Source organism: Pleurodeles waltl, chromosome 7, assembly GCF_031143425.1.
Source record: "Pleurodeles waltl isolate 20211129_DDA chromosome 7, aPleWal1.hap1.20221129, whole genome shotgun sequence".
Classification (NCBI taxonomy): domain Eukaryota; kingdom Metazoa; phylum Chordata; class Amphibia; order Caudata; family Salamandridae; genus Pleurodeles; species Pleurodeles waltl.
The window spans coordinates 553,734,445-553,755,800 of record NC_090446.1 but is presented as its reverse complement, the minus strand read 5'-3'; positions in this window follow the sequence as shown (position 1 = coordinate 553,755,800).

The following is a 21,356-nucleotide window of genomic DNA, read 5'->3' as shown; positions in this document are numbered from 1 at the left end:
AATTCCCCCAAGTCTCCCGATAAAAATGGTACCTCACTTGTGTGGGTAGGCCTAGCACCCACGAAAGGAAATGCCCCAAAACACAATGTGGACACATTACATTTTCACAAAGAAAATAGAGCTGTTATTTACAAAGTGCCTAGCTGTGGATTTTGGCCTCTAGTTCAGCCGGCACCTAGGGAATCCTAGCAAACCTGCACAATTTTGAAAACTAGACACCTAGGGGAATACAAGACGGGGAACTTGTGGGGCTCTGGCAGGTTCTGTTACCCAGAATCCTATGCAAACCTCAAAATTTGGCCAAATAAACACTTTTTCCTCTCGTTTCGATGACAGAAAGTTGTGAAATCTGAGAGGTGCCACAGATTTGCTTCCACCCAGCGTTCCCCCAAGTCTCCCGATAAAAATGGTACCTCACATGTGTGGGTAGGCCTTACGCCTCCAAAAGGGAATGCCCCAAAGCACAACGTGGACACACCACATTTTCAGAAAGAAAACAGAGATGCTTTTTTACAAAGTGCCTAGCTGTGGATTTTGGTCTCTAGCTCAGTCGGCATCTGGGGAAACCTAGCAAACCTGCGCACTTTGCAAAACTAGACACCTAGGGAAATCCAAGATGGGGTGACTTGTGGGGCTCTGACCAGGTTATGTTACCCAGAATCCTTTGCAAACCTAAAAAATTAGCCCAAAAAACACTTTTTCCTCTCATTTCAGTGACAGAAAGTTCTGGAATCTGAGAGGAGCCACAGATTTTCTTCTACCCAGAGTCCCCCCAAGTCTCCTAATAAAAATGGTACCTCACTTGTGTGGTTAGGCCTAGCGCCCGCAAAAGGAAATGCCCCAAAACACAACGTGGACACATCACATTTTCACAAAGAAAACAGAGCTGTTTTTTACAAAGTGCACAGCTGTAGATTTGGGTCTCTAGCTCAGCCAGCATCTGGGGAAACCTAGCAAACCTGCACATTTTTGACAACTAGACACGTAGGGGAATCCAAGATGTGGTGACTTATGGGGCTCGGATCAGGTTCTGTTACCCAGGATCCTTTGCAAACCTCAATAATTGGCCCAAAAACATTTTTATCTCTCATTTCGGTGACAGAAAGTTCTGGAATCTGAGAGGAGCCACAGATTTCCTTCCACCCAGCGTTCCCCCAAGTCTCCTAATAAAAGTAGTACCTCACTTGTTTAGGTAGGCCTAGCGCCCGCAAAAGGTAATGCCCCAAAACACAACGTACACACAATACATTTTCACAAAGAAAACAGAGCTGTTTTTTACAAAGTACCTAGCTGTGGATTTTGGCCTCTAGCTCAGCCGACACCTGGGGAAACCTAGCAAACCTGCACATTTTTTAAAACTAGACACGTAGAGGAAACCAGGATGGGGTGAGTTGTGGGCCTCTGACCAGGTTCTGTTACCCAGAATCCTTTGCGAACTTCAAAATGTGGTCAAAAAAACACTTTTTCTTCTCATTTTGGTGACAGAAAGTTGTGGAATCTGAGAGGAGCCACAAATGTACTTCCATCCAGGGTTCCCCCAAGTCTCCCGATAAAAATGGTACCTCACTTGTGTGGGTAGGCCTAGCGCCCAAGAAAGGAAATGCCCCAAAACACAGTGTGGACACATCACATTTTCACAAAGAAAAGAGAGCTGTTTTTTACAAAGTGCCTAGCTGTGGATTTCGGCCTCTAGCTCAGCCGGCATCTGGGGAATCCTAGCAAACCTGCACATTTTTGAAAACTAGACACCAAGGAGAATCCAAGATGGGGTGACTTGTGGGGCTCGGACCAAGAAAGTTCTGGAATCTGAGAGGAGCCACGAATTTCCTTCCATGCAGCGTTCCCCCAAGTCTCCCGATAAAAATGGTACCTCATTTGTGTGAGTAGGCCTGGCGCCCGCAAAAGGAAATGCCCCAAAAGACAACGTGGACACAATACATTTTCACAAAGAAAACAGCGCTGTTTTTTACAAAGTGCCTAGCTGTGGATTTTGGCCTCTAGCTCAGCCGGCACCTGGGGAAACGTAGCAAACCACCGCATTTTTGAAAACTAGACACGTAGGGGAATCCAAGATGGGGCACTTGTGGGGCTCTGACCAGGTTCTGTTACCCAGAATTCTTTGTGAACTTCAAAATTTGGCCAAAAAACACTTTTTTCTCTAATTTCGGAGACAGAAAGATCTGGAATCTGAAACGAGCTACACATTTCCTTCCACCCAGTGTTTCCCCAAGTCTCCCCATAAAAATGGTACTTTGCTTGTGTTGGTAGGCCTAGCGCCCGCGAAAGTAAATGCCCCAAAACACAACGTGGACACATCACAATTTCACAAAGAAAACAGAGCTGTTTTTTACAGAGTACCTAGCTGTGGATTTTGGCCTCTAGCTCAGCCGGCACCTGTGGAAACCTAGCAAACCACCGCATTTTTTAAAACTAGACACCTAGGGGAATCCAACATGAGGTGACTTGTGGGGCTCTGACCAGGTTCTGTTGCCCAGAATCCTTTGAAAACCTCAAAATTTGGTCAAACAAACACTTTTTCCTCTAATTTCGGTGACAGAACGTTCTTGAATCTGAGAGGAGCCACAAATGTCCTTCCACACAGCGTTCCCCCAAGTCTCCCGATACATAAATGGTACATCACTTGTGTGGGTAGGCCTTGCACCCATGAAAGGAAATGCCCCAAAACACAATGTGGACACATCAGTTTTTCACAAAGAAAACAGAGCTATATTTTACAAAGTGCCTTGCTGTGGATTTTGGCCTCTAGCTCTGCCGGCACCTGGGGAATCCTAGCAAACCTGCACATTTTTGAAAACTAGACACCTGGGGAATCCAACATGAGGTGACTTGTGGGGCTTTAACCAGGTTCTGTTACCCAGAATCCTTTGCAAACCTCAAAATTTGGCAAAAAAAACACTTTTTCCTCACATTTCGGTGACAGAATGTTCTAGAATCTGAGAGAAGCCACAAATGTCCTTCCACACAGCGTTCCCCCAAGTCTCCCGAAAGAAATGGTACCTCACTTGTGTGGCTAGGCCTAGCACCCGCGTCAGGAAATGCCCCAAAACACAATGTGAACAAATCCCATTTTCACAAAGAAAACAGAGCTGTTTTTTACAAAGTGCCTAGCTGTGGATTTTGGCCTCTAGCTGAGCCGGCGCCTGGGGCAACCCAGCAAACCTGAACATTTTTGAAAACTAGACACCTAGGGAAATCCAGGATGGGGTGACTTGTGGGGCTTTGACCAGGTTCTGTTACCCAGAATCCTTTGCGAACTTCAAAATTTGGCCAAAAAAAAACATTTTTCCTCTCATTTCGGTGACAGAAAGTTCTGGAATCTGAGAGGAGCCACACATTTCCTTCTACCCAGTGTTTCCCCAAGTCTCCCAATAAAAGTGGTACATCACTTGTGTGGGTAGGCGTAGTGCCGGCGAAAGGAATTCCCCAAAACACAATGTGGACACATCACATTTTCACAAAGTAAACAGAGCAGTTTTTTACAAAGTGCCTAGCTGTGGATTTTGGCCTTTAGCTCAGCTGGCATCTGGGGAAACCTAGCAAACCTGCAGTTTTTTAAAAAATAGACACCTAGGGGAATCCAACATGGGGAGACTTGCGGGGGTCTGACAAGGTTCTGTTACCCAGAATCGTTTGCAAACCTCAAAATTTGGCCAAAAATACTTTTTCCTCTCATTTCGGTGACAGAAAGTTCTGGAATCTAAGAGGAGCCACAAATTTCCTTCCACCCAGTGTTTCCCCAAGTCTCCCAATATAAGTGGTACCTCACTTGTGTAGGTAGGCCTAGCGCCCGCGAAAGGAAATGCCACAAAACACAACGTGGACACATCACATTTTTAAAAAGAAAACAGTGCTGTTTTTTACAAAATGCCTAGCTGTGGATTTTGGCCCCTACCTCAGCCGGCACCTGGGGAATTCTAGCAAACCTGCACATTTTTTTAAAGTAGACACCTAGGGGAATTCAATATGCAGTGACTTCTGTAGCTCTGAACAAGTTCTGTTACCAAGAATCCTTTGCAAACCTCAAAGTTTGGCCAAAAAAACAGTTTTTCCTCTCATTTCAGTGACAGAATCCAAGAGGAGCCACAAATTTCCTTCCACCCATTATTTCCCGAAGTCTCCCAATAAAAGTGGTACCTCACTTGTGTGTATAGGCCCAGCGCCCGCAAAAGGAAATGCCCCAAAACACAACATGGACACATCACTTTTTCACAAAGAAAACAGAGCTGTTTTTTACAGCATGCCTGGCTGTTGATTTTGGCCTCTACCTCAGGCGGCAAATGGGGAAACCTAGTAAACCTCTGCATTTTTTAAAACTAGACAGCTAGGGGATCTAGGATGGAGTGACTTGTGGGGCTCTGACCAGGTTCTGTTACCCAGAATCCTTTGCGAACTTCAAAATGTGGTCAAAAAAACACTTTTTCTTCTCATTCTGGCGACAGAAAGTTCTGGAATCTGAGAGGAGCAACAAATGTCCTTCTATCCAGAATTCCCCCAAGTCTCCCGATAAAAATGGTACCTCACTTGTGTGGGTAGGCCTAGCACCCACGAAAGGAAATGCCCCAAAACACAATGTGGACACATTACATTTTCACAAAGAAAATAGAGCTGTTATTTACAAAGTGCCTAGCTGTGGATTTTGGCCTCTAGTTCAGCCGGCACCTAGGGAATCCTAGCAAACCTGCACAATTTTGAAAACTAGACACCTAGGGGAATACAAGACGGGGAACTTGTGGGGCTCTGGCAGGTTCTGTTACCCAGAATCCTATGCAAACCTCAAAATTTGTCCAAATAAACACTTTTTCCTCTCGTTTCGATGACAGAAAGTTGTGAAATCTGAGAGGTGCCACAGATTTGCTTCCACCCAGCGTTCCCCCAAGTCTCCCGATAAAAATGGTACCTCACATGTGTGGGTAGGCCTTACGCCTCCAAAAGGGAATGCCCCAAAGCACAACGTGGACACACCACATTTTCAAAAAGAAAACAGAGATGCTTTTTTACAAAGTGCCTAGCTGTGGATTTTGGTCTCTAGCTCAGTCGGCATCTGGGGAAACCTAGCAAACCTGCGCACTTTGCAAAACTAGACACCTAGGGAAATCCAAGATGGGGTGACTTGTGGGGCTCTGACCAGGTTATGTTACCCAGAATCCTTTGCAAACCTAAAAAATTAGCCCAAAAAACACTTTTTCCTCTCATTTCAGTGACAGAAAGTTCTGGAATCTGAGAGGAGCCACAGATTTTCTTCTACCCAGAGTCCCCCCAAGTCTCCTAATAAAAATGGTACCTCACTTGTGTGGTTAGGCCTAGTGCCCGCAAAAGGAAATGCCCCAAAACACAACGTGGACACATCACATTTTCACAAAGAAAACAGAGCTGTTTTTTACAAAGTGCACAGCTGTAGATTTGGGTCTCTAGCTCAGCCAGCATCTGGGGAAACCTAGCAAACCTGCACATTTTTGACAACTAGACACGTAGGGGAATCCAAGATGTGGTGACTTATGGGGCTCGGATCAGGTTCTGTTACCCAGGATCCTTTGCAAACCTCAATAATTGGCCCAAAAACATTTTTATCTCTCATTTCGGTGACAGAAAGTTCTGGAATCTGAGAGGAGCCACAGATTTCCTTCCACCCAGCGTTCCCCCAAGTCTCCTAATAAAAGTAGTACCTCACTTGTTTAGGTAGGCCTAGCGCCCGCAAAAGGTAATGCCCCAAAACACAACGTACACACAATACATTTTCACAAAGAAAACAGAGCTGTTTTTTACAAAGTACCTAGCTGTGGATTTTGGCCTCTAGCTCAGCCGACACCTGGGGAAACCTAGCAAACCTGCACATTTTTTAAAACTAGACACGTAGAGGAAACCAGGATGGGGTGAGTTGTGGGCCTCTGACCAGGTTCTGTTACCCAGAATCCTTTGCGAACTTCAAAATGTGGTCAAAAAAACACTTTTTCTTCTCATTTTGGTGACAGAAAGTTGTGGAATCTGAGAGGAGCCACAAATGTACTTCCATCCAGGGTTCCCCCAAGTCTCCCGATAAAAATGGTACCTCACTTGTGTGGGTAGGCCTAGCGCCCAAGAAAGGAAATGCCCCAAAACACAGTGTGGACACATCACATTTTCACAAAGAAAAGAGAGCTGTTTTTTACAAAGTGCCTAGCTGTGGATTTCGGCCTCTAGCTCAGCCGGCATCTGGGGAATCCTAGCAAACCTGCACATTTTTGAAAACTAGACACCAAGGAGAATCCAAGATGGGGTGACTTGTGGGGCTCGGACCAAGAAAGTTCTGGAATCTGAGAGGAGCCACGAATTTCCTTCCATGCAGCGTTCCCCCAAGTCTCCCGATAAAAATGGTACCTCATTTGTGTGAGTAGGCCTGGCGCCCGCAAAAGGAAATGCCCCAAAAGACAACGTGGACACAATACATTTTCACAAAGAAAACATCGCTGTATTTTACAAAGTGCCTAGCTGTGGATTTTGGCCTCTAGCTCAGCCGGCACCTGGGGAAACGTAGCAAACCACCGCATTTTTGAAAACTAGACACCTAGGGGAATCCAAGATGGGGCACTTGTGGGGCTCTGACTAGGTTCTGTTACCCAGAATTCTTTGTGAACTTCAAAATTTGGCCAAAAAACACTTTTTTCTCTAATTTCGGAGACAGAAAGATCTGGAATCTGAAACGAGCTACACATTTCCTTCCACCCAGTGTTTCCCCAAGTCTCCCCATAAAAATGCTACTTTGCTTGTGTTGGTAGGCCTAGCGCCCGCGAAAGTAAATGCCCCAAAACACAACGTGGACACATCACAATTTCACAAAGAAAACAGAGCTGTTTTTTACAGAGTACCTAGCTGTGGATTTTGGCCTCTAGCTCAGCCGGCACCTGTGGAAACCTAGCAAACCACCGCATTTTTGGAAACTAGACACCTAGGGGAATCCAACATGAGGTGACTTGAGGGGCTCTGACCAGGTTCTGTTACCCAGAATCCTTTGAAAACCTCAAAATTTGGTCAAACAAACACTTTTTCCTCTAATTTCGGTGACAGAACGTTCTTGAATCTGAGAGGAGCCACAAATGTCCTTCCACACAGCGTTCCCCCAAGTCTCCCGATACATAAATGGTACATCACTTGTGTGGGTAGGCTTTGCACCCATGAAAGGAAATGCCCCAAAACACAATGTGGACACATCAGTTTTTCACAAAGAAAACAGAGCTATTTTTTACAAAGTGCCTTGCTGTGGATTTTGGCCTCTAGCTCTGCCGGCACCTGGGGAATCCTAGCAAACCTGCACATTTTTGAAAACTAGACACCTGGGGAATCCACCATGAGGTGACTTGTGGGGCTTTAACCAGGTTCTGTTACCCAGAATCCTTTGCAAACCTCAAAATTTGGCCAAAAAAACACTTTTTCCTCACATTTCGGTGACAGAATGTTCTAGAATCTGAGAGAAGCCACAAATGTCCTTCCACACAGCGTTCCCCCAAGTCTCCCGAAAGAAATGGTACCTCACTTGTGTGGCTAGGCCTAGCACCCGCGTCAGGAAATGCCTCAAAACACAATGTGAACAAATCCCATTTTCACAAAGAAAACAGAGCTGTTTTTTACAAAGTGCCTAGCTGTGGATTTTGGCCTCTAGCTGAGCCGGCGCCTGGGGCAACCCAGCAAACCTGAACATTTTTGAAAACTAGACACCTAGGGAAATCCAGGATGGGGTGACTTGTGGGGCTTTGACCAGGTTCTGTTACCCAGAATCCTTTGCGAACTTCAAAATTTGGCCAAAAAAAAACATTTTTCCTCCCATTTCGGTGACAGAAAGTTCTGGAATCTGAGAGGAGCCACACATTTCCTTCTACCCAGTGTTTCCCCAAGTCTCCCAATAAAAGTGGTACATCACTTGTGTGGGTAGGCGTAGTGCCGGCGAAAGGAATTCCCCAAAACACAATGTGGACACATCACATTTTCACAAAGTAAACAGAGCAGTTTTTTACAAAGTGCCTAGCTGTGGATTTTGGCCTTTAGCTCAGCTGGCATCTGGGGAAACCTAGCAAACCTGCAGTTTTTTTAAAAATAGACACCTAGGGGAATCCAACATGGGGAGACTTGCGGGGGTCTGACAAGGTTCTGTTACCCAGAATCGTTTGCAAACCTCAAAATTTGGCCAAAAATACTTTTTCCTCTCATTTCGGTGACAGAAAGTTCTGGAATCTAAGAGGAGCCACAAATTTCCTTCCACCCAGTGTTTCCCCAAGTCTCCCAATATAAGTGGTACCTCACTTGTGTAGGTAGGCCTAGCGCCCGCGAAAGGAAATGCCCCAAAACACAACGTGGACACATCACATTTTTAAAAAGAAAACAGTGCTGTTTTTTACAAAATGCCTAGCTGTGGATTTTGGCCCCTACCTCAGCCGGCACCTGGGGAATTCTAGCAAACCTGCACATTTTTTTAAAGTAGACACCTAGGGGAATTCAATATGCGGTGACTTCTGTAGCTCTGAACAAGTTCTGTTACCAAGAATCCTTTGCAAACCTCAAAGTTTGGCCAAAAAAACAGTTTTTCCTCTCATTTCAGTGACAGAATCCAAGAGGAGCCACAAATTTCCTTCCACCCATTGTTTCCCGAAGTCTCCCAATAAAAGTGGTACCTCCCTTGTGTGTATAGGCCCAGCGCCCGCAAAAGGAAATGCCCCAAAACACAACATGGACACATCACTTTTTCACAAAGAAAACAGAGCTGTTTTTTACAGCATGCCTGGCTGTTGATTTTGGCCTCTACCTCAGGCGGCAAATGGGGAAACCTAGTAAACCTCTGCATTTTTTAAAACTAGACAGCTAGGGGAATCTAGGATGGAGTGACTTGTGGGGCTCTGACCAGGTTCTGTTACCCAGAATCCTTTGCGAACTTCAAAATGTGGTCAGAAAAACACTTTTTCTTCTCATTCTGGCGACAGAAAGTTCTGGAATCTGAGAGGAGCAACAAATGTCCTTCTATCTAGAAATCCCCCAAGTCTCCCGATAAAAATGGTACCTCACTTGTGTGGGTAGGCCTAGCACCCACGAAAGGAAATGCCCCAAAACACAATGTGGACACATTACATTTTCACAAAGAAAATAGAGCTGTTATTTACAAAGTGCCTAGCTGTGGATTTTGGCCTCTAGTTCAGCCGGCACCTAGGGAATCCTAGCAAACCTGCACAATTTTGAAAACTAGACACCTAGGGGAATACAAGACTGGGAACTTGTGGGGCTCTGGCAGGTTCTGTTACCCAGAATCCTATGCAAACCTCAAAATTTGGCAAATAAACACTTTTTCCTCTCGTTTCGATGACAGAAAGTTGTGAAATCTGAGAGGTGCCACAGATTTGCTTCCACCCAGCGTTCCCCCAAGTCTCCCGATAAAAATGGTACCTCACATGTGTGGGTAGGCCTTACGCCCCCAAAAGGGAATGCCCCAAAGCACAACGTGGACACACCACATTTTCAAAAAGAAAACAGAGATGCTTTTTTACAAAATGCCTAGCTGTGGATTTTGGTCTCTAGCTCAGTCGGCATCTGGGGAAACCTAGCAAACCTGCGCACTTTTCAAAACTAGACACCTAGGGAAATCCAAGATGGGGTGACTTGTGGGGCTCTGACCAGGTTATGTTACCCAGAATCCTTTGCAAACCTCAAAAATTAGCCCAAAAAACACTTTTTCCTCTCATTTCAGTGACAGAAAGTTCTGGAATCTGAGAGGAGCCACAGATTTTCTTCTACCCAGAGTCCCCCCAAGTCTCCCAATAAAAATGGTACCTCACTTGTGTGGTTAGGCCTAGCGCCCGCAAAAGGAAATGCCCCAAAACACAACGTGGACACATCACATTTTCACAAAGAAAACAGAGCTGTTTTTTACAAAGTGCACAGCTGTAGATTTGGGTCTCTAGCTCAGCCAGCATCTGGGGAAACCTAGCAAACCTGCACATTTTTGACAACTAGACACGTAGGGGAATCCAAGATGTGGTGACTTATGGGGCTCGGATCAGGTTCTGTTACCCAGAATCCTTTGCAAACCTCAATAATTGGCCCAAAAAAATTTTTATCTCTCATTTCGGTGACAGAAAGTTCTGGAATCTGAGAGGAGCCACAGATTTCCTTCCACCCAGCGTTCCCCCAAGTCTCCTAATAAAAGTAGTACCTCACTTGTTTAGGTAGGCCTAGCGCCCGCAAAAGGAAATGCCCCAAAACACAACGTACACACAATACATTTTCACAAAGAAAACAGAGCTGTTTTTTACAAAGTACCTAGCTGTGGATTTTGGCCTCTAGCTCAGCCGACACCTGGGGAAACCTAGCAAACCTGCACATTTTTTAAAACTAGACACGTAGAGGAAACCAGGATGGGGTGAGTTGTGGGCCTCTGACCAGGTTCTGTTAGCCAGAATCCTTTGCGAACTTCAAAATGTGGTAAAAAAAACACTTTTTCTTCTCATTTTGGTGACAGAAAGTTGTGGAATCTGAGAGGAGCCACAAATGTACTTCCATCCAGGGTTCCCCCAAGTCTCCCGATAAAAATGGTACCTCACTTGTGTGGGTAGGCCTAGCGCCCAAGAAAGGAAATGCCCCAAAACACAGTGTGGACACATCACATTTTCACAAAGAAAAGAGAGCTGTTTTTTACAAAATGCCTAGCTGTGGATTTCGGCCTCTAGCTCAGCCGGCATCTGGGGAATCCTAGCAAACCTGCACATTTTTGAAAACTAGACACCAAGGAGAATCCAAGATGGGGTGACTTGTGGGGCTCGGACCAAGAAAGTTCTGGAATCTGAGAGGAGCCACAAATTTCCTTCCATGCAGCGTTCCCCCAAGTCTCCCGATAAAAATGGTACCTCATTTGTGTAAGTAGGCCTGGCGCCCGCAAAAGGAAATGCCCCAAAAGACAACGTGGACACAATACATTTTCACAAAGAAAACAGCGCTGTTTTTTACAAAGTGCCTAGCTGTGGATTTTGGCCTCTAGCTCAGCCGGCACCTGGGGAAACGTAGCAAACCACCGCATTTTTGAAAACTAGACACCTAGGGGAATCCAAGATGGGGCACTTGTGGGGCTCTGACCAGGTTCTGTTACCCAGAATTCTTTGTGAACTTCAAAATTTGGCCAAAAAACACTTTTTTCTCTAATTTCGGAGACAGAAAGATCTGGAATCTGAAACGAGCTACACATTTCCTTCCACCCAGTGTTTCCCCAAGTCTCCCCATAAAAATGCTACTTTGCTTGTGTTGGTAGGCCTAGCGCCCGCGAAAGTAAATGCCCCAAAACACAACGTGGACACATCACAATTTCACAAAGAAAACAGAGCTGTTTTTTACAGAGTACCTAGCTGTGGATTTTGGCCTCTAGCTCAGCCGGCACCTGTGGAAACCTAGCAAACCACCGCATTTTTGAAAACAAGACACTTAGGGGAATCCAAGATGGGGCACTTGTGGGGCTCTGACCAGGTTCTGTTACTCAGAATCCTATGTAAACCTCAAAATTTGACCAAAAATACACTTTGCCCTCTCGTTTCGGTGACAGAAAGTTGTGAAATCTGAAAGGTGCCACAAATTTGCTTCCACCCAGCCCAGCGTTCCCCAGAATCTCCCGATATAAATGGTACCTCCCTTGTGAGCGTATGCCTAGCTCCCGCGGAAGGGAATGCCCCAAAGGACAACGTGGACACATTACATTTTCAAAAAGAAACCAGCTGCTTTTTTACAAAGTGCTTAGCTGTGGATTTTGGCCTCTAGCTCAGCCGGCACCTGGGGAAACCTAGCAAACCTGCACATTTTTGAAAACTAGACACCTAGGGAAATCCAACATGGGGTGACTTTTGGGGGTCTGAATAGGGTCTGTTACCCAGAATCCTTTGCAAACCTCAATATTTGACCAAAAAAACCCTTTTTCCTCTCATTTCGGTGTCAGAAAGTTCTGGAATCTGAGAGGAGCCACAAATTTCCTTCCATCCAGCATTCCCCCAAGTCTCCCGATACAAATGGTACCTCACTTGTGTGGGTAGGCCTAGCGCCCACGAAAGGAAATGCCCCAAAACACAACGTGGACACATCACATTTTCACAAAGAAAACAGAGCTATTTTTTTACAAAGTGCCTAGCTGTGGATTTTGGCCTCTAGCTCAGCCAGAACCTGGGGAAACCTAACAAACCTGTGCATTTTTGAAAACTAGACACCTAGCGAAATCCAAGATGGGGTGACTTGTGGGGCTCTCACCAGGTTCTGTTACCCAGAATCCTTTTGCAAACCTCAAAAATTGGCCCAAAAAACACTTTTTCCTCTCATTTTGGTTACAGAAAGTTCTGGAATCTGAAAGGAGCCAAAGATTTCCTTCCACCCAGCGTTCCCTCAAGTCTCCTAATAAAAGTGGTACCTCACTTGTTTAGGTAGGCCTAGCGCCCGCGAAAGGAAATACCCCAAAACACAACATGGACACAATACATTTTCACAAAGAAAACAGAGCTGTTTTTTACAAAGTGCCCAGCTGTGGATTTTTGGCCCCTACTTCAGCCGGCACCTAGGGAATCCTAGCAAACCTGCGCATTTTTTGAAAGTAGACACCTAGGGGAATTCAAGATGGGGTGACTTGTGGGGCTCTGAACAGGTTCTGTTACCAAAAATCCTTTGCAAACCTCAAAATTGGGCAAAAAAAACACTTTTCCTCTCATTTCGGTGACAGAAAGTTCTTGGAATCTGAGAGGAGCCACACATTTCCTTCCACCCAGTGTTTCCCCAAGAATCCCAAATAAAAATGGTACTTCGCTTGTGCTGGTAGGCCTAGCGCCCGCGAAAGTAAATGCCCCAAAACACAACGTGGACACATCACATTTTTGCAAAGAAAACAGAGCTGTTTTTTACAGAGTGCCTAGCTGTGGATTTTGGCCTCTAGCTCATCCGGTACCTGGGGAAACCAAGCAAACCTGCACATTTGTGAAAACTAGACACCTAGGAGAATCCAGGATGCAGTAACTTGTGGGCCTCTGACCAGGTTCTGTTACCCAGAATCCTTTGCGAACTTCAAAATGCGGTCCAAAAAAACTTTTTTTCCCATTTTGGTGACTGAAAGTTCTGGAATCTGAGAGGAGCCACAAATTTCCTTCCATGCAGCGTTCCCCCAAGTCTCCCGATAAAAATGGTACCTCATTTGTTTGGGTAGGCCTAGCGCCCCAAAAGGAAATGCCTCAAAACACAACGTGGACACTTCACATTTTCACAAAGAAAACAGAGCTGTTTTTTACAGAGTGCCTAGCTGTGGATTTTTACTTCTAGCTCAGCCGGCAACTGGGGAAACCTAGCAAACACCGCAGTTCTGAAAACTAGACACCTAGGGGAATCCATGATGGGGCACTTGTGGGGCTCTGTCCAGGTTCTGTTACCCGGAATCCTATGCAAACCTCAAAATTTGACCAAAAATACACTTTTCCCTCTCGTTTCGGTGACAGAATGTTCTGGAATCTGTGAGGAGCCACAAATTTCCTTCCACCCAGTGTTCCCCCATGTCTCCAGATACAAATGGTACCTCACTTGTGTGAGTAGGCCTAGCGCCCAAGAAAGGAAATGCCCCAAAACAGAACGTGGACTCATCACATTTTCACAAAGAAAACAGAGCTGGTTTTTACAGAGTGCCTAGCTGTGGATTTTTGCTTCTAGCTCAGCCGGCAACTGGGGAAACCTAGCAAACACCGCAGTTTTGAAAACTAGACACCTAGGGGAATCCATGATGGGGCACTTGTGGGGCTCTGTCCAGGTTCTGTTACCCAGAATCATTTGCAAACCTCTAAATGTGGCCCAAAAAAACACTTTTCCCTCTCGTTTCGGTGACAGACAGTTCTGGAATCTGAGAGGAGCCATAAATTTCCTTCTATCCAGTGTTCCCCCAAGTCTCCCGATACAAATGGCACCTCACTTGTGTGTGTAGGCCTAGCGCCCACGAAAGGAAATGCCCCAAAACACAATGTGGACATATCACATTTTCACAAAGAAAACAGAGGTGTTTTTTACAAAGTGCCTAGCTGTGGATTTTGGCCTCTAGCTCAGCCGGCACCTGGGGAAACCTAGCAAACTGCACATTTTTGAAAACTAGACACCTAGGGAAATCCAACATGGGGTGACTTGTGGGGCTCTGACCAGGTTCTGTTACACAGAATCCTTTGCAAACCTCAAAAATTGGCCCAAAAAATACTTTTTCCTCTCATTTCGGTGACATAAAGTTCTAGAAATTGATAGGAGCCACAAAAGTCCTTCCACCAGCGTTCCCCTAAGTCTCCCGACAAAAATGGTACTTCGCTTGTGTTGGTAGGCCGAGCGCCCGTGAAAGGAAATGCCCCAAACACCAATGTGGACACATCACATATTCCCAAAGAAAACAGAGCTGTTTTTTACAAAGTGCCTAGCTGTGGATTTTGGCCTCTATCCCAGCCGGCCCCGGGGGAAACCTAACAAACCTGCACGTTTTTGAAAACTAGACACCTAGGGGAATTTAGGATAGAGTGACTTGTGGGGCTCTGACCAGGTTCTCTTACCCAGAATAGTTTGCGAACCTCAAAATGTGGCCAAAAAAACACTTTTTCCTCTAATTTCGGTGACAGAAAGTTCTGGAGTCTGAGAGGAGCCACAAATTTCCTTCCACCCAGCGCTTCCCCAAGTCTCCTGATAAACATGGTACCTCACATGTGTGTGTAGGCCTAGCGCCCACAAAAGGAAATGCCCCAAAACACAATGTGGACACATCACATTTTCACAAGGAAAACAGAGCTGTTTTTTACAAAGTGCCTAGCTGTGGATTTTGGCCTCTAGCTCAGCCGGCACCTGGGGAAACCTAGCAAATCTCCACATTTTTGAAAACTATACACCTTGGGAAATCCAACATGGGGTGACTTGTGCGGGTCTGACCAGGTTCTGTTACACAGAATCCTTTGCAAACCTCAAAAAGTGGCCCAAAAAACACTTTTTCCTCTTATTTCGGTGACAGAAAGTTCTGGAAATTGAGAAGAACCACAAATGTCCTTCCACCCAGCGTTCTCCTAAGTCTCCAGACAAAAATGGTACTTCACTTGTGTTGGTAGGCCTAGCCCCCGTGAAAGGAAATGCCCCAAAACACAACGTAGACACATCACATATTCACAAAGAAAACATAGCTGTTTTTTACAAAGTGCCTAGCTGTGGATTTTGGCCTCTAGGTCAGCTGGCACCTGGGGAAACCTAGCAAACCTGCAAACTTTTTAAAACTAGACACCTAGGGAATCTAGGATGGGTTGACTTGTGGGGCTCTGAACAGGTTCTGTTACCCACAATAGTTTGCAAACCTCAAAATATGGCCAAAAAAACACTTTTTCATCTCATTTCGGTGACATAAAGTTCTCCAATCCGAGAGAAGCCACAAATTTCCTTCCACCCCGAATTCCCCCAAGTCTCCTGATAAAAATGGCACCTCACTTGTGTGTGTAGGCCTAGCGCCCACGAAAGGAAATTTCCCAAAACACAATGTGGACACATCACATTTTCATAAAGAAAACAGAGGTGTTTTTTACAAAGTGCCTAGCTGTGGATTTTGGCCTCTAGCTCAGCCAGCACCTGGGGAAACCTAGCAAACCTGCACATTTTTTAAAACTAGACACCTAGGGAAATCCAACATGGGGTGACTTTTGGGGGTCTGAATAGAGTCTGTTACCCAGAATCCTTTGCAAACCTCAATATTTGACCAAAAAAAACCTTTTTCCTCTCATTTCGGTGTCAGAAAGTTCTGGAATCTGAGAGGAGCCACAAATTTCCTTCCATCCAGCGTTCCCCCAAGTCTCCCGACACAAATGGTACCTCACTTGTTTGGGTAGGCCTAGCGCCCATGAAAGGAAATGCCCCAAAACACAACGTGGACACATCACATTTTCACAAAGAAAACAGAGCTGTTTTTTTACAAAGTGCCTAGCTGTGGATTTTGGCCTCTAGCTCAGCCGGCATCTGGGGAAACCTAGCAAACCTGCACATTTTTGTGAACTAGACACCTAGGGGAATCCAAGATGGGGTGACTTGTGGGGCTCTGACCAGGTTCTGTTACACAGAATCATTTGCAAACCTCAAAAATTGGCCCAAAAAAACACAATTTCCTCTCATTTGGGTGACAGAATGTTCTGGAATCCATGAGGAGCCACAGATTTCCTTCCACCCAATGTTTTTCCTAAGTCTTCCCATAAAAATGGTACCTCACTTGTCTGGGTAAGCCTAGCGCCCGTGAAAGGAGATGCCGCAAAACACAACGTGGACACATCACATTTTCACAATGAAAACAGAGCTGTTTCTTACATAGTGCCTAGCTGTGGATTTTGGCCTCTAGCTCAGTCGGAACCTGGGGAAACCTAGCAAACCACCGCATTTTTGAAAATTAGACACCTAGCTGAATCCAAGATGGGGCACTTGTTGGGCTCTGCCAGGTTCTGTTACCCAGAATCCTATGCATACCTCAAAATTTGACCAAAAATACACTCTTCCCTCTCATTTCGGTGACAGAAAGTTGTGAAATTTGAGGGGTGCCACAAATTTGCTTCTGCCCAGCGTTCCCCTGAGTCTCCCAATAAAAATGGTACCTCCCTTGTGAGCGTAGGCCTAGCGCCCGCGGAAGGGAATGCCCCAAAGCAAAACGTGGACACATTACATTTTCAAAAAGAAAACAGAGCTCCTTTTTTACAAAGTGCTTAGCTGTGGATTTTGGCCTCTAGCTCAGCCAGCACCCGGGGAAACCGAGCAAACCTGTGCATTTTTTAAAACTAAACACCTAGGGAAATCCAAGATGGGGTGACTTGTGGGGCTCTCACCAGGTTCGGTTACCCAGAATCCTTTGCAAACCTTAAAAAGTGACCCAAAAAACACTTTTTGCTCTCATTTCGGTGACAGAAAGTTCTGGAATCTGAGAGGAGCTACAGATTTCCTTCCACCCAGCGTTCCCCCAAGTCTCCTAATAAAAGTGGTACCTCACTTGTTTAGGTAGGCCTAGCGCCCGCAAAAAGAAATACCCCAAAACACAATGTGGACACATCACATTTTCACAAAGAAAACAGAGCTGTTTTTTACAAAGTGCCTAGCTGTGGATTTTGGCCTCTAGCTCAGCTGGCACCTGGGGAAACCTAGCAAATCTCCACATTTTAGAAAACTAGACACCTAGGGGAATCCAACATGGGGTGACTTGTGGGGGTCTGACCAGGTTCTGTTACCCAGAATCCTTTGCAAACCTCAAAATTTGGCCAAAAAAACACCTATTCCTCTCATTTCGGTGACAGAAAGTTCTGGAATCTGAGAGGAGCCACACATTTCCTTCCACCCAGTATTTCCCCAAGTCTCCCAATAAAAGTGGTACCTCACTTGTGTAGGTCGGTCTGGCGCCGGCTAAAGGAAATGCCCCAAAACACAATGTGGACACATCACATTTTCACAAAGTAAAGAGCAGTTTTTTACAAAGTGCCTAGCTGTGGATTTTGGCCTCTATCTCAGCCGGCACTTGGGGAAACCTAGCAAACCTGCACATTTTTGAAAACTAGACACCTTGGGAAATCCAACATGGGGTGACTTTTGGGGGTCTGAACAGGTTCTGTTACCCAGAATCCTTTGCTAACCTCAAAATTCGGCCAAAAAAAACCTTTTTCCTGTCAATTCGGTGACAGAAAGTTCTGGAATCTGAGAGAAGCCACCAATTTCCTTCCACCCAGTGTTCCCCCAAGTCTCCCGATAAAAATGGTACCTCACTTGTGTGGGTAGGCCTAGCGCCCACGAAAGGAAATGCCCCAAAACACAACATGTACACATCATATTTTTACAAAGAAAACAGTGCTGTTTTTTACAAAGTGCCTAGCTGTGGATTTTGGCCTCTCGCTCAGCCGGCACCTTGGGAAACCTAGCAAACCTGTGCATTTTTTAAAACTAGACACCTAGGGGAATCGAAGATGGGGTGACTTGTGGGGCTCTGACCAGATTCTGTTACACAGAATCCTTGGCAAACCTCAAAATTTGGCCAATAAAACACTTTTACCTCTTATTCCGGTGACAGAAAGTTCTGGAATCCAAGAGGAGCCACACATTTCCTTCACCTAATGTTCCCCCAAGTCTCCCAATAAAAATGATACCTCACTTGTGTGGGTGGTCCAGGTGCCTGCCACAGAAAAATGCCAAAAACCTGTAGAGATTGAGGGGATAGCACAGCGACTTTATAAGCATATATTTTTCTTTTATACATATTTTAGGCTGACTCTGCTTTGGGGAACCACAGAAGTGAGGAATCACTTTACTTGGGAGGGGAGCTCTGGGTAGTAGAAAATTTGTGCAGCAGCAGTCATCCTACAAAGAAAAGTGAGGAAAATATGCTTTGTTAAGCACATGTTGAGGTTGGTAGAGGAGTCTGGGTAAGAATGTTTTGGGGGATCCAGGCAAATCACACCTCCTTTGACTCCTTGGGGTGTCTATTTTTATAACATGTCTGGGTTTGGTAGGTTTTCCTAGATGAAGGCCGCACTCTGGACCAAAAACATAGGTTCCCCCCCCCCAAAAGACAGGTAGTTTTGCAATAGATCAATTTGATGTGTCCATCTACTTGGTGTGTTCCAAACACTAAAATTGTGAAAAGAAACACACTTTGGTTAAGTTAAAAAGACCCCTCACGCACCAACCAATTTGGTGGCATGTTTCACCATCGGGGTCCCACCAGAGACACCTAGCGTGTCACAGGTGTGCTGCGACGCCTGATTACAGTGGAGAAGGTTTTGTCATTTTTACCATACATACTGGTTGGATTTGGCACGAAGGTGAGTGATGGTTCAGTGGATCACATTTTTATTAACAAGAGATTTCACAAAAATGAAATGCACTGTTAATAACTGAAAGGCCAAAAAAATGAACCAATGACTCACAGCTCGTGAGCTATAAAGCCACGACAAGGCACCTACCGCTTTAAAGTCCATTCACACACCTTCCACACATGACATGCACAGGACCATTCACGCCACCAGCCACGGGCCCAGCACATTACAACACTTGCATCGACAGACAGCGCCAATCACGGGCCCATGACATATGCCCACATGCCTGATACACCAGCTGATGAATGTGTGGACTGGCGTTTGGATGGCATCGCCAGCCAAGCGCCACCTCACGCACACTGCCAGCCAAGCGCCACCCCACTCACACCGCCAGCCAAGCGCTACACCACCCACACCGCCAGCCTAGCACCACCCAACGCACAGGTCAACCATGCGCCACCCCACGCACACTGCCAGCCAAGCGCCAACCCACGCACACCACCATCACTTTTGTTTTTGTTTTTAAACAACAAAGAAACCACTAATTATAAATAAGTACAAACCTACAAACACAAAAGCTCTAACTGAATACATGACAGTAATGCCAATTGTGAAACTGAACATATAAAAATATAAAACAGCAGTTTACGCTCATGGAATTTCCCAATAATTTTTCTATGTGTGGTAGCTCCTAAAACAGCCACCCACACACAGCCCAGGCTTTGATGAACAATCAGGGCAATACATCCTAGTCTCCTTCCTGATACCTCTTCGAGCACAGACTCTACATCTCTTAGCAGAAAAGTATTTTTTTTACTGTGGGAGGAATGTGCTCAGCAAAGTGCCAATCTTTCAGTCCAGCTACATCCTACACCACTGCTTCTCTAGGAACTCTTGCCTGTTCCAGCACAATAAGGCTCACTATGATAGACTTCTGAAATTTCACAAATGTCATCCTTGACTCTGGAGAACTATCCTTGAACACAACAACAGCATTAAAAGTTGCCAAGTGGAACAGGTGAACCACTAATTTCAGCAGCAATGTAAGGTTCCAACCTCTGATCTACTCTATCAACACCACCCATGTGCTTATTATAGTCTAAAATGCACACAGGTTTGTGCAATTTGGCAACCTGACCTCAAACAGCCACAGGTGAAGTACTCTCATCTCATCATGGATGGTACTTAGCATGTACACATCCCTCCTGTCTACAAATTTCAGAGCTAGCAGCTCATCATTCTGCAAGGCACTGGACTGTCCCTTCCCAAGTTTTTTACAGACAAACTCTCTTTGATAGCCTTTCTGATTAGAGCGGATTGTGCCACAAGCAACAGTGTCCACTATGAACAACTCCTTGAACAACTGAACTCCAGTGTAGAAGTTATCTACATATAAATGGTAACATTTGTTAAACAGTCGTCTACCAAGTTCCCGCACAGTTTTCTCACTAAGTCCAAAAGTGGGTGGACAACCAGGGGGGTCAATACTGGAATACCTACCAGTATAGACCCGGAAATTATAAACATATCCTGTACTACTTTCAGACAGCATATACATCTTAATTCCATACCGTGACCTCTTGCTAGGAATGTACTGCCTAAAAACCAAACGGCCCTTTTACACGACCAAAGACTCATCTACAGATATATATTTGCCTGGAACATAGTTCTCTGAAAAACTATCTACCAAATGATCAAGGACAGGTCTAATCTTAAAAAGACGGTCAGAATCAGGGTGATCTTGTGGCAAGGGTAAAGCATTATCTACAAAATGCAACATCTGAAGAAGATCTCATACCAGTTAAGACACATGATGGCAGGAAATATAGCAGTTGCCATCAAGGGACTAGTAGACCCATATGAAGACAGTGATGGCTTCCTTATCAGCCCCATCCAAAAAGTTAAACCCAAGAACTTTTTCAACGTTTCCAGATTTGGGGTAATCCACCAGCTAGCTCTAGAGTGTGGCCTACGTCTGGCAGCATTGTTTCTCAAATACTGCTCTGCATACAAATTAGTCCGCTCAACAATCTCTTCAAAAAATATATTGTCCATAAACAACTCAAAAATGTTGATGGGCAAAAAGTTTTCGGTATTAACTCGACACCCTGGGAAACCAGTAAATGCAGGCAACTGTGGCTGCTCCATGTTTGATGCAACCCACGTGTCAGGTCTTCCAATGGGAAGCTTTTCAGCCACTGGCTCCTGCACCATTGGCACATCAGTGTCCTACTTTAAAACAGGCCAATCATCAGCACTGAGAGTTGCTTCATCATTAGATGATTCTTCTATGACAAAAAATTCACTTCCGAATCTTGCACTTTCTCCTTTGCCTCAGATGCAGAGTCAGTCTCATAATCATGGTCAGAAGACGATTCAAAAAGCACAACAACAACCTGCTGAGCGGTCATCCTACAGCTAGCCATGAACCTTCCTACAAAATTAACTGGACAAATGAACCACCAAAAACCAGCAATGTGTAAGATAAGTAACAAACAAAGTGTAGTTTTATCACTAAGAGTTATAAAATCAAAA